This window comes from Salvelinus fontinalis, chromosome 31, assembly GCF_029448725.1.
Source record: "Salvelinus fontinalis isolate EN_2023a chromosome 31, ASM2944872v1, whole genome shotgun sequence".
Classification (NCBI taxonomy): domain Eukaryota; kingdom Metazoa; phylum Chordata; class Actinopteri; order Salmoniformes; family Salmonidae; genus Salvelinus; species Salvelinus fontinalis.
In genome coordinates this window covers 17926881-17938485 of record NC_074695.1, presented here as the reverse complement: position 1 = coordinate 17938485, position 11605 = coordinate 17926881, and the positions used below count along the sequence as shown (strand labels likewise).

The 11605-nt window shown below is 41.9% G+C and overlaps 1 protein-coding gene across 1 annotated transcript in view; it reads right to left on the bottom strand.

The window, feature by feature from the left end:
• Positions 1-3625, bottom strand: part of LOC129829702 (retinoic acid receptor gamma-A-like) — a 116373-nt gene extending 112748 nt beyond the window's left edge. Inside the window, exon 1 of the mRNA XM_055891562.1 lies at positions 3498-3625. The gene's annotated coding sequence lies outside the window, so the exon portion shown is untranslated. The remainder of the gene's footprint in view (positions 1-3497) is intronic.
• Between the last annotated feature and the right edge of the window lie 7980 nt (positions 3626-11605).

The window sequence follows — 11605 nt, the reverse complement described above, 5'->3', positions numbered from 1 at the left end:
ACACACCGTTCAGAACAGACACATCGTTCAGAACAGACACACATTTCAGAAGAACGTGATGGGTTGAAAAGACAACATGGACTCTATCTAAACAGTTTGATCCCTCTCTGAAATGTTCACGTCATGTAGCACTAAATGTACTGTCGCTGTAGCATCGTACCTGTTCATTAACGTGGTGCTGCCTGCCTGCCTGCTGCCACGGTAACAAGCTACGTTCAGAACTAAAAATATATGGCAAATTGAAATCAAAACTGGATGGTCTTCAGAAATAGATGGGAGGGGTGGGAGGGTTAGTGGGAAATAATATAAGTAAAATATTATTTATACACTGTATATGGTGGATTGGAAGTGATGCAGACAATTACATTAATGAAAACTACAATCTATCTGCAATGTTAAAGCAGATCACCCCCCCACACACCCAAACTGAACCAGTTAACCAGGAATGCATGTCTATCTGGTGAGAAAAGTGGATAACCTTCCCCAACTATTCTTGTCTATCATCTATCAGTGTTTTGTTACTTGTCATGTTTAGTGTTTTTGATGACTCCAGGAAGAATAGATGATGCTTCAGCAAAAGCTAACGGGGATCTAAATCAACAACAAATAACAAAACAAAAAACAACCACCCCCAGCTAGGAATGACATTACTACAATAAACTGACAAGTAAACTAAGCCAAGGAGAGCAGAGGCACACCTCGGTCCAGAAACATTGGGTTCTGCTGTTTTGAAGGAGGAAAACAATGGTCTGTCCCCGAGTCCCTGGCTGACTGCTCACACTGTTGTGCTGTGTCCATGTGGTCACAATAATAAGTAGGGAAGATTAGGTCACGGATGGGTCAGTCACACACACACTCTCTCTCTATTCCACTCATGCACAGTGTAGATCAAGCAGACCCAGGTAGGCACACACGCTAATAAAAACACTCTGGGATGACACTCTTAACGTTCACTAACTGACACACATGAACACACCCACACATACTGTAAACTGTGAAACACACCCACACATACTGTAAACTGTGAAACACACCCACACATACTGTAAACTGTGAAACACACCCACACATACTGTAAACTGTGAAACACACCCACACATACTGTAAACTGTGAAACACACCCACACATACTGTAAACTGTGAAACACACCCACACATACTGTAAACTGTGAAACACACCCACACACACTGTAAACTGTGAAACACACCCACACACACTGTAAACTGTGAAAACACCCACACATACTGTAAACTGTGAAAACACCCACACATACTGTAAACTGTGAAAACACCCACACATACTGTAAACTGTGAAACACACCCACACACACTGTAAACTGTGAAACACACCCACACACACTGTAAACTGTGAAACACACCCACACACACTGTAAACTGTGAAACACACCCACACACACTGTAAACTGTGAAACACACCCACACATACTGTAAACTGTGAAAACACCCACACACACACTGTAAACTATGAAAACACACCCACACACACTGTAAACTGTGAAACACACCCACACATACTGTAAACTGTGAAAACACCCACACACACTGTAAACAGTGAAACACACCCACACACACACACACACTGTAAACTGTGAAAACACCCCCACACACTGTAAACTGTGAAACACACACACACACAAACACACACACACACTGTAAACTGTGAAACACCCACACACACTGTAAACTGTGAAAACACCCACACACACTGTAAACTGTGAAACACACCCACACACACACACACTGTAAACTGTGAAAACACCCCCACACACTGTAAACTGTGAAACACACACACACACAAACACCCACACACACTGTAAACTGTGAAAACACACACACACACTGTAAACTGTGAAAACACCCACACACACTGTAAACTGTGAAACACACACACACACACACACTGTAAACTGTGAAAACACCGACACACACTGTAAACTGTGAAAACTCCCACACACACTGTAAACTGTGAAACACACACACACACTGTAAACTGTGAAACACACACACACACACACACACACACACTGTAAACTGTGAAACACACCCACACACACTGTAAACTGTGAAAACACCCACATACACTGTAAACTGTGAAACACACACACACACACACACTGTAAACTGTGAAAACACCCACACACACTGTAAACTGTGAAACACACACACACACACACACTGTAAACTGTGAAAACACACACACACACTGTAAACTGTGAAACACACCCACACACACTGTAAACTGTGAAAACACCCACACACAATGTAAACTGTGAAAACACACACACACTGTAAACTGTGAAAACACCCACACACACACTGTAAACTGTGAAAACACACCCACACACTGTAAACTGTGAAAACACACACACACACACTGTAAACTGTGAAAACTCCCACACACACTGTAAACTGTGAAAACACACACACACTGTAAACTGTGAAAACACCCACACACACACACTGTAAACTGTGAAAACACACACACACACTGTAAACTGTGAAACACACCCACACACACTGTAAACTGTGAAACACACCCACCCACACTGTAAACTGTGAAAACACCCACACACACTGTAAACTGTGAAAACACACACACTGTAAACTGTGAAAACACCCACACACTGTAAACTGTGAAACACACCCACACACACTGTAAATTGTGAAAACACCCACACACTGTAAACTGTGAAACACACACACACACTGTAAACTGTGAAACACACCCACACACACTGTAAACTGTGAAACACACCCACGTACACTGTAAACAGTGAAACACACCCACACACACTGTAAATTGTGAAAACACCCACACACTGTAAACTGTGAAACAGACACCCACACACTGTAAACTGTGAAAACACCCACACACTGTAAACTGTGAAACACACACACACACACACTGTAAACTGTGAAACACACCCACACACACTGTAAACTGTGAAACACACCCACGTACACTGTAAACAGTGAAACACACCCACACACACTGTAAACTGTGAAACACACCCACACACACTGTAAACTGTGAAACACACCCACACACACTGTAAAACACACCCACACACACACACTGTAAAACAGACACACACACACTGTAAAAATACATGCACACATTCATATAGGCTACTCTACATACAAATCCAGAGAGACAGATATATACACTTGTGCAAATGCACCCCGACAGAACTGACGCACTCTGAAACAAATAAATACAACTAGGAGGAAACCTGGTCCAGTTTAATAAGCCTGAATAAGCCTGAACAACTTTCTCTATACACGCTCTATGTATTCCCTTTACACTCTCTGTCTCAAGGTCTCTGTCTTTCATATTCAAGCTTCCGCTCCCAAAACTGCAGTCTCTCCCAGAGTCTCTAGCTTTAACTTCAAACTCTAAGAGCAGAAAGAACAGAAAAATAGATGGAAAAAGAGGAGAACAACAGATCATATTGTTTCTATAAAACAGTACTCACCCACTCCGATGTTGTGCTGGCAGACAGACTAATAGATCGCTAGCTGGGGTGCTGCTGGTCCAAAGAGACAGATGAGCAGAATGAAAATTAGGAAAGATTTGTGTACATTCATCAGAGCCCCTTTGACAGTAAAAACAGGGCAGCAGCAAGCTTCTCTCTCCCTCCCTTCTCTCTCTCCCTCCCTTCTCTCTCTCCCTCCTCTTACTCTCTTTCTCTATCAACACAGGCACACTCTCTCCCCTCTCTTTTTTCTCTCTTTCCAACTCTGTCTTTTTCAACACCCCCTCTCTTTCTCTCTCACTAAGAAATAATCATGCTCTCTGATTCATAAAGCCAACCTTTGTCACGTGATCCAAACTTCAAATATACAGCACATTTTTTCACCAGCCACAAAATGCCTAGAGGGAAGAAAAAAGGCCTAGAAAGCTTATGCTTCTGTTTTTAATTCTTTCCCTCTCCCTTATTCTCCCCCCCAAAGACTCATCTAAAGGTCCCCGGCACCGGGACCCCCCCCCCCCCTCCTCATTTTCTATCCTCTCTTTATAGAACACACACTTTCCATTCTGTCTGTACTGTGTCGAAAACATAGTTACTAAGCTTAACAGAGTCAAAGACACAAGAAACAAAACGTATTTCTATTATAAAAACACAAAACCGGTAGCAGACATACTAAATATATTTGACTAAATATCTACACAGACTTCAACCAGTCTACTAAGTATGCTTCATTTACAGAGCGACTGCCATTAAAAAGCTACAAATCTCTTTGAAATCGGCCTTTGTGGCATCAATTCAAGTCAGAAACATTTTATTCTAGTGTTAAAATTGTCTACAAAGTGTAAACAGGATAATTTTGGTCATAAAGTAAGTCTCATCTAAAACAGAGTTTGGAACAGCCATGTGTCACAACAGGTAAATTAAGTTTAGGTTTTGATTTGACAAGTCTATTTTCCCACTAACATGGGGTGAAGAGCTGCAGTGATTGCTCTCTATCCAATAGCATAGACAGTGAGACAGACCTGCCCAGCAGCTCTGACGTTGTTTACATAAGACAACACGTGGCACATTTTTTTACTTGAGAAATACAGCACCAAACAACTTAGGTAGATGTAAAATTGCTCAACTAAAACATCCGTGACAAAAACGATTCATTTCGGGGATTTTGAGAACGTGAAATAAGCTTCCTTGTCTACAGTGTCTCATGGGATACAAACATAATTAACGAAATGCGGAATTGGTCGGGAAACACACCTCCAAGACTGAAATCTAATTTTTCGAATGAGCAAACAGAAAAACACACTTGCCAATCAGAGTGTTCAGTGGCTCTTGAAAGTTCCAAGTTCCAAGGGGGTTGAGTTGTATGTAGTAGGTATGTAATACAGTAGGTTAATCTATGAGCTGAAATCCAAAGCTTTTTAAACATAATGTATACCGACACATGGATTACAAGATGTCTGACCCGTTCAGCGACTTTCTCAACCCATAAGTGTATCAGTTAGACTTTATATAGCTTTCATGAATAATCCATTATAAATACTTAAAGGTTTACTATCCATTTATAAATGCGTACTAACGAAAGTAATTATAAAGTGTTACCAAATAATCTGTCTACCCCCCCCCCCCCCAAAAAAAAAAATCAAAGTTACAAACCAAACAAAGTGGTAGTAGGCAATTGGGAAGTCCCCAGTAAAATGGCAGAGCAGCAGTTTGGGTGTGGTGCCTCTAAATCTGTCTGTCTGTCTGTCTGTCTGTCTGTCTGTCTGTCTGTCTGTCTGTCTGTCTCTCTCTCTCTCTCTCTCTCTCTCTGTGTCTCTCTCTCTCTGTGTCTCTCTCTCTCTATGTCTCTCTCTCTGTGTGTGTGTCTCTCTCTCTCTCCAGGTCTCTCTCTCTGTCTCTCTCTCTCTATGTCTCTCTCCAGGTCTATCTCTTTGTCTCTCTCTCTCTATGTCTTTCTCTGTGTCTGTCTCTCTCTCTCTCTGTCTCTCTCTCCCTCTCTGTCTCTCTCTCCCCATGTCTCTCTCTCTATGTCTCCATGTCCCCATGTCCTGCTCTCTCTCTTTCTCCCCTTCTCTCACTCTCTAGCTCTGTCTTCACATGAGCTCATATGTTTCAGATCTGTGTTTGTGTTTGTCGAGGAGTTCGTTTGTGGTTCTGGGTGTATGCCTGCTGTGTCTTAGCCTGGTGCTGTCGGTTTCTCAAGGTCATGTTCTGATCTCAGATTGTTTTGGTTAGAAAACCTCAGCTTTTAAACACACCCTTAAACACAGCTCAACGGGCACCTTCCTTTACCCGTTTGGTCTCTGACCTATTCTAGAACAAAGGGCAGGGTTCTCAAGGGCTACTAGAATTTAGCACAAGCTCACTAGTTCTTCATAATATAAATACACTTCTCTATTCTTCAAAATGTTCTCTAAACACCAAACATATATATCTAACTCGTCTCTAGAATAGACAAATACAACCCACCTCATCATGTGTCATCTCTATAGCTTTACTATGACAGGGAGTCACTGCCGTAACATTCAACACAATTCTATACCATCCATCACACCTTCACCTGGCTTCTCCTAACTGACACATCATCACATCTCCTGTCCAAGTACTCCTCCTAAACTGCAAGGTTGCGTGTGAAATGGCAGCCTTTTCACTATGCAGTGCACTACTTTTGACCAGGGCCCATAGAGTGATGGACTATATAGGGAATAGGGTGTTATTTGGAACGCAGCCCAATAAAGCTAGTTCCTTCCTCCTGAGTGTCCTCTACAGGCCCATTGATAGAAATCTGATGCCTGCATCCCAATTTACGCTGACCTAAATATGTCTCTTTAATCAAATCAAGCAATTAGACCCACATAAAAGCACGTTGTCTTTCCTACAACCTCTGTGTCCCTGTGTTCCCTTTACGTCTATAGCACTATCTCCCGGATTCCCATACATAGTCCTCTGTGGAAATGTTTTTCTTCATAAAATTCAATCAAATCTGAGCCCTTTTTACATCAACAGTTGTCAAAACGTGCTTTACAGATACAGTATGTGGCCAAATGCAGCATATCATGCAGAAAGTACTCCTGTGTGGAGCTTGTGTTGTTTATGTTTACACTAATAGACAGGCAGTGAGAGAGAAACTGATCCTTACATACGCACCCAACCCAACCCAACCCTAGAGGAAGTGGTTTTACTAAGCCACACAGCACAGACCTCTTTAACCGATCCTTATCATAAGCTAGTATACTTTCAGGTATTTGTATTTATTATGGATCCCCATTAGTTCCTGCCAAAGCAGCAGCTACTCTTCCTGGAGTCCAGCAACATTAAGGCAGTTTATACAATTTTAAAAACATTACAGTACATTCACAACAGATTTCACAACACATTAAGTGTGCCCTCATCCCCCTACTCTACTACCACATATCTACAACACAAAATCCATGTGTACATGTTTGTAAATTGCGTATGATATCATGTGTCTGTATGCATATGTCTGTGCCTATGTTTGTGTTGCTTCACAGTCCCCGCTGTTTTTTATCTGTATTTTTTTCTGTATTGTAATCCTATTTTTACTGCTTGCATGAGCTACTTGATGTGGAATAGAGTTCCTTGTAGTTATGGCTCTATGTAGTACTGTGCGCCTCCCATAGTCTGTTCTGGACTTGGGGACTGTGAAGAGACCTCTGATGGCATGGCTTGTGGGGTATGAATGGGTGTCTGAGCTGTGTGCCAGTAGTTCAAACAGACAGCTTGTTGCATTAAACATGTCAATACCTCTCACAAACAAAGTAGTGATGAAGTCAATCTCTCCTCCACTTTGAGTCAGGAGAGATTGACATGCATATTATACATTTTAGCTCTCTGTGTCCATCTAAGGGCCAACAGTGCTGCCCTTTTCTGAGCCAATTAAAATTTTCCTAAGTCCCTCTTTGTGGCACCTGACCAAGACAACTGAACAGTATTCCAGGTGCAACAAAACTAGGGCCTGTAGGATCTGCCTTGTTGATAGTGCTGTTAAGAAGGCAGAGCAGAGCTTTATTATGGACAGACTTCTCCCCATCTTAGCTACTTGTCACGCCCTGGCCTTAGTATTCTTTGTTTTCTTTATTATTTTTAGTTAGGTCAGGGTGTGACATGGGTAATGTTTGTGTTTTGTCGGTTTTGGGTGATTATAATGTAAAGGGGGTGTTGGGTGTAGTGTATGGGTTTGTGTTGAGTGTATGTGTCTAGCTGTGTCTATGTTGGTGTAGTTGTCTAGGAGAGTCTATGGTTGCCTGAATGGGTTCCCAATTAGAGACAGCTGATTTCTGTTGTCTCTGATTGGGAGCCATATTTAGGGTAGCCATAGGCTTTCATTTGATGTGGGTAATTGTCTATGTTATACGTTTGTAGCCTGTGTGTGCACTACGTTTTATTAGCTTCACGGTCGTTTATTGTTTTGGTTAGTTCGTAAGTGTTTTTGTTTCGTTTTGCCTTCTTCTAAAATAAAAGAGATGGCTTATTTTCCTAATGCTGCGTTTTGGTCCGTCAATCCTCCACACGATCGTGACACTACTGTTGTATCAATATGTTTTGACCATGACAGTTAACAATCTAGGGTTACTCCAAGCAGTTTAGTCACCTCAACTTTCCACATGATAAATTACAAGATTCAGTTGCGGTTTAGGGTTTAGTGAATACAATGCGGTTTAGGGTTTAGTGAATATAAATGCTTTTAGTTTTAGAAATATTTAGAACTAACTTATTCCTTCCCACCCATTCTGAAACGAACTGCAACTCTTTGTTAAGTGTTGCAGTCATTTCAGTCGCTGTAGTAGCTGACTTGTATAGTGTTGAGTCATCCGCATACATAGACACACTGGCTTTACTCAATGCTTGTCATTAGTAAAGATTTGTTTAAATTAAGGGGCCTAGAGAGCTGCCCTGGGGAATTCCTAATTCTAACTGGGTTATGTTGCATAGGCTTCCATTAAAGAACACCCTCTGTGTTCTGTTAGACAGGTAACTCTTTATCCACAACATAGCAGGAGGTGTAAAGCCAAAACACACAAGTTTTTCCAACAGTAGACTATGATCGGTAATGTCAAAAGCCGCACTGAAGTCAAACAAAAGAGCCCCCATAATTATTTTATTATCAATTTCTCTCAGCCAATCATCAGTCATTTACGTAAGTGCTGTGCTTGTTGAATGTCCTTCCCTATAAGCGTGCTGAAAGTCTGTTGTCAATTTGTATACTGTAAAATAGCATTGTGCCTGGTCAAATACAATTTTGTCCAAAAGTTTACTAAGGTTTATGGCCTCCCGAGTCGCGCAGCGGTCTAAGGCACAGCAGTGCAGTGCTAGAGGTGTCAATACAGATCCGGGTCCGATCCCAGGCTGTGTCATGGGAGACCCATGAGGCGGTGCACAATTGGCCCAGCATCGTCCAGGTTACGGGAGGCTTTGTCCGGCTGGGATGTCCTTGTCTCATCGCGCTCTAGCGACTACTTGTGGTGGCCGGGCGCATGCGCGCTGACTTCAGGTCGCCAGCTGTACAGTGTTTCCTCCGACACATTGGTGAGGCTGACTTCCGGGTTAACTTCTCTTGGATAGGGGGCAGCATTTTCACTTTTGGATAAATAGCGTGCCCAATTTCAACTTCCTTCTACTCATCCCCAGAATATAAGATATGCATATTATTAGTTTTGGATTTGGACAGAAAACACTCTGACGTTTCTAAAACTGTTTGAATCATGTATGTCAGTATAACAGAACTTATGTAGCAGGCGAAACCCAGAGGACTAACCATTCAGATCTTTTTTTTTTGAGGTCACCGTCTGTTCAATGAGTTTTCATTGGGATACTAGATTTCTAATCAACCTGTTTGCAGTTCCTACCGCTTCCACTGGATGTCACCAGTCTTTGGAAATAGGTTGAGGTTATTCCTTTGTGCAATGAAGAAGAACGGCCATCTGGAATCAGGGTAACGTTATGTGTACTGTTTGAGAGTTGCGCAAGACTAGAAAAGTATCGTTAGTTTGTTGTCATCCTGTATTGAAAACAGATAGACCCGTCTTCAATTTGATCGATTATTAACATTTACAAATACCTTAAGTTGTATTACAAAAGTAGTTTGAAATGTTTTGGCAAAGTTTAGAGGTAATTGTTGAGATATTTTGTAGTGACGTTGCGCAAATTGGAAGCTGTTTTTTTCTGGATCAAACGCGCCAAATAAATGGACATTTTGGACATATATGGACGGAATTAATCGAACAAAAGGACCATTTGTGATGTTTATGGGACATATTTGTTACGACTGTCGCTCTCCTCATCCTCAGATGAGGTGAGGAGAGAAGGATCTTCTGACCAAAATGCGGAGTCAGGGAAATAAGCCATCTTTATTACAAATACGACGTCGACTAAACAAAACAAAACACTTTCAAAACTTACAAAATAACAAAACGTAACGAACGGAACCTGAACATAAACTTACATCGACAAACGTAAACTCACGAACAGGAACGTTACATTGAAACGTACGAACAGCCAAACAGCCCCGATAGTGAATAACATCGAACACAACGAAGACATCACAGGAGACAATCACCCACAAACAAACAGTGAGAATGCCCTACCTAAATATGACTCTTGATTAGAGGAAAACGCAAACCACCTGCCTCTAATCAAGAGCCATACCAGGCAAACCAAAACCAACATAGAAACAAATAACATAGACTGCCCACCCAAAACTAACGCCCTGACCATAAACACATAAAAACAACATAAAACAGGTCAGGACTGTTACAGTACCCCCCCCTCAAGGTGCGAACACCGGGCGCACCAGCACAAAGTCCAGGGGAGGGTCCGACAAAGTCCAGGGGAGGGTCCATGCCGACTCTTTTCTCTGTATATATCAACGATGTCGCTCTTGCTGCGGGTGATTCCCTGATCCACCTCTACGCAGACGACACAATTCTGTATACATCTGGCCCTTCTTTGGACACTGTGTTAACAAAACCTCCAAACGAGCTTCAATGCCATACAACAATCGTTCCGTGGCCTCCAACTGCTCTTAAACGCTAGAAAACTAAATGCATGCTTTTCAACCGATCAATGCCCACACCCGCCCGTCTAGCATCACTACTCTGGACGGTTCTGACTTAGAATATTCGGACAACTACAAATACCTAGGTGTCTGGCTAGACTGTAAACTCTTCTTCCAGACTCATATTAAACATCTCCAATCCAAAATTAAATCTAGAATATTCTAATATTCGTCGCCAGACCCACTGGCTCCAGGTCATCTATAAGTCTTTGCTAGGTAAAGCTCTGCCTTATCTCAGTCCACTGGTCACCATAGCAACACCCACCCATAGCACGCACTCCAGCAGGTATATCTCACTGGTCATCCCCAAACCAAACACTTCCTTTGGCCGCCTTTCCTTCCAGTTCTCTGCTGCCAATGACTGGAACGAATTGCAAAAATCGCTGAAGTTGGAGACTTATATCTCTCTCACTAACTTTAAGCATCAGCTATCTGAGCAGCTTACCGGTCACTGCAGCTGTACACAGCCCATCTGTAAATAGCCCATCCAATCTACCTACCTCATCCCCATATTGTTTTTATTTACTTTTTTGTTCTTTTGCACACCAGTTTTTCTACTTGCACATCTGTCACTCCAGTGTTCATTTGCTAAATTGTAATTATTCGCTACAATGGCCTATTATTTGCCTTACATCCTTATGCCATTTGCACACACTGTATATATACTTTGTCTATTGTGTTATTGACTGTATGCTTGTTTATTCCATGTGTAACTCTGTTGTTGTTTGTGTAGCACTGCTTTGCTTTATCTTGGCCAGGTCGCAGTTCTAAATGAGAACTTGTTCTCAACTGGCCTACCTGGATAAATAAAGGTGAAATAAAACATTTTAAAAACAAACACATGTTATCCAGATACTGACTGTTAGCACATGGTGGTCTATAGCAGCTGCAGATGAACCTGCAGCCATATTACTTCAACAGTATTTAACATGAGATCCTCTCTAAGCTTTACAGGAATGTGTTTCTGAATATAAACCTTTGTAATGTCTGTCTTTTCTGTAGATCTTATAACCGAATTGCTACCACAGTATCATCA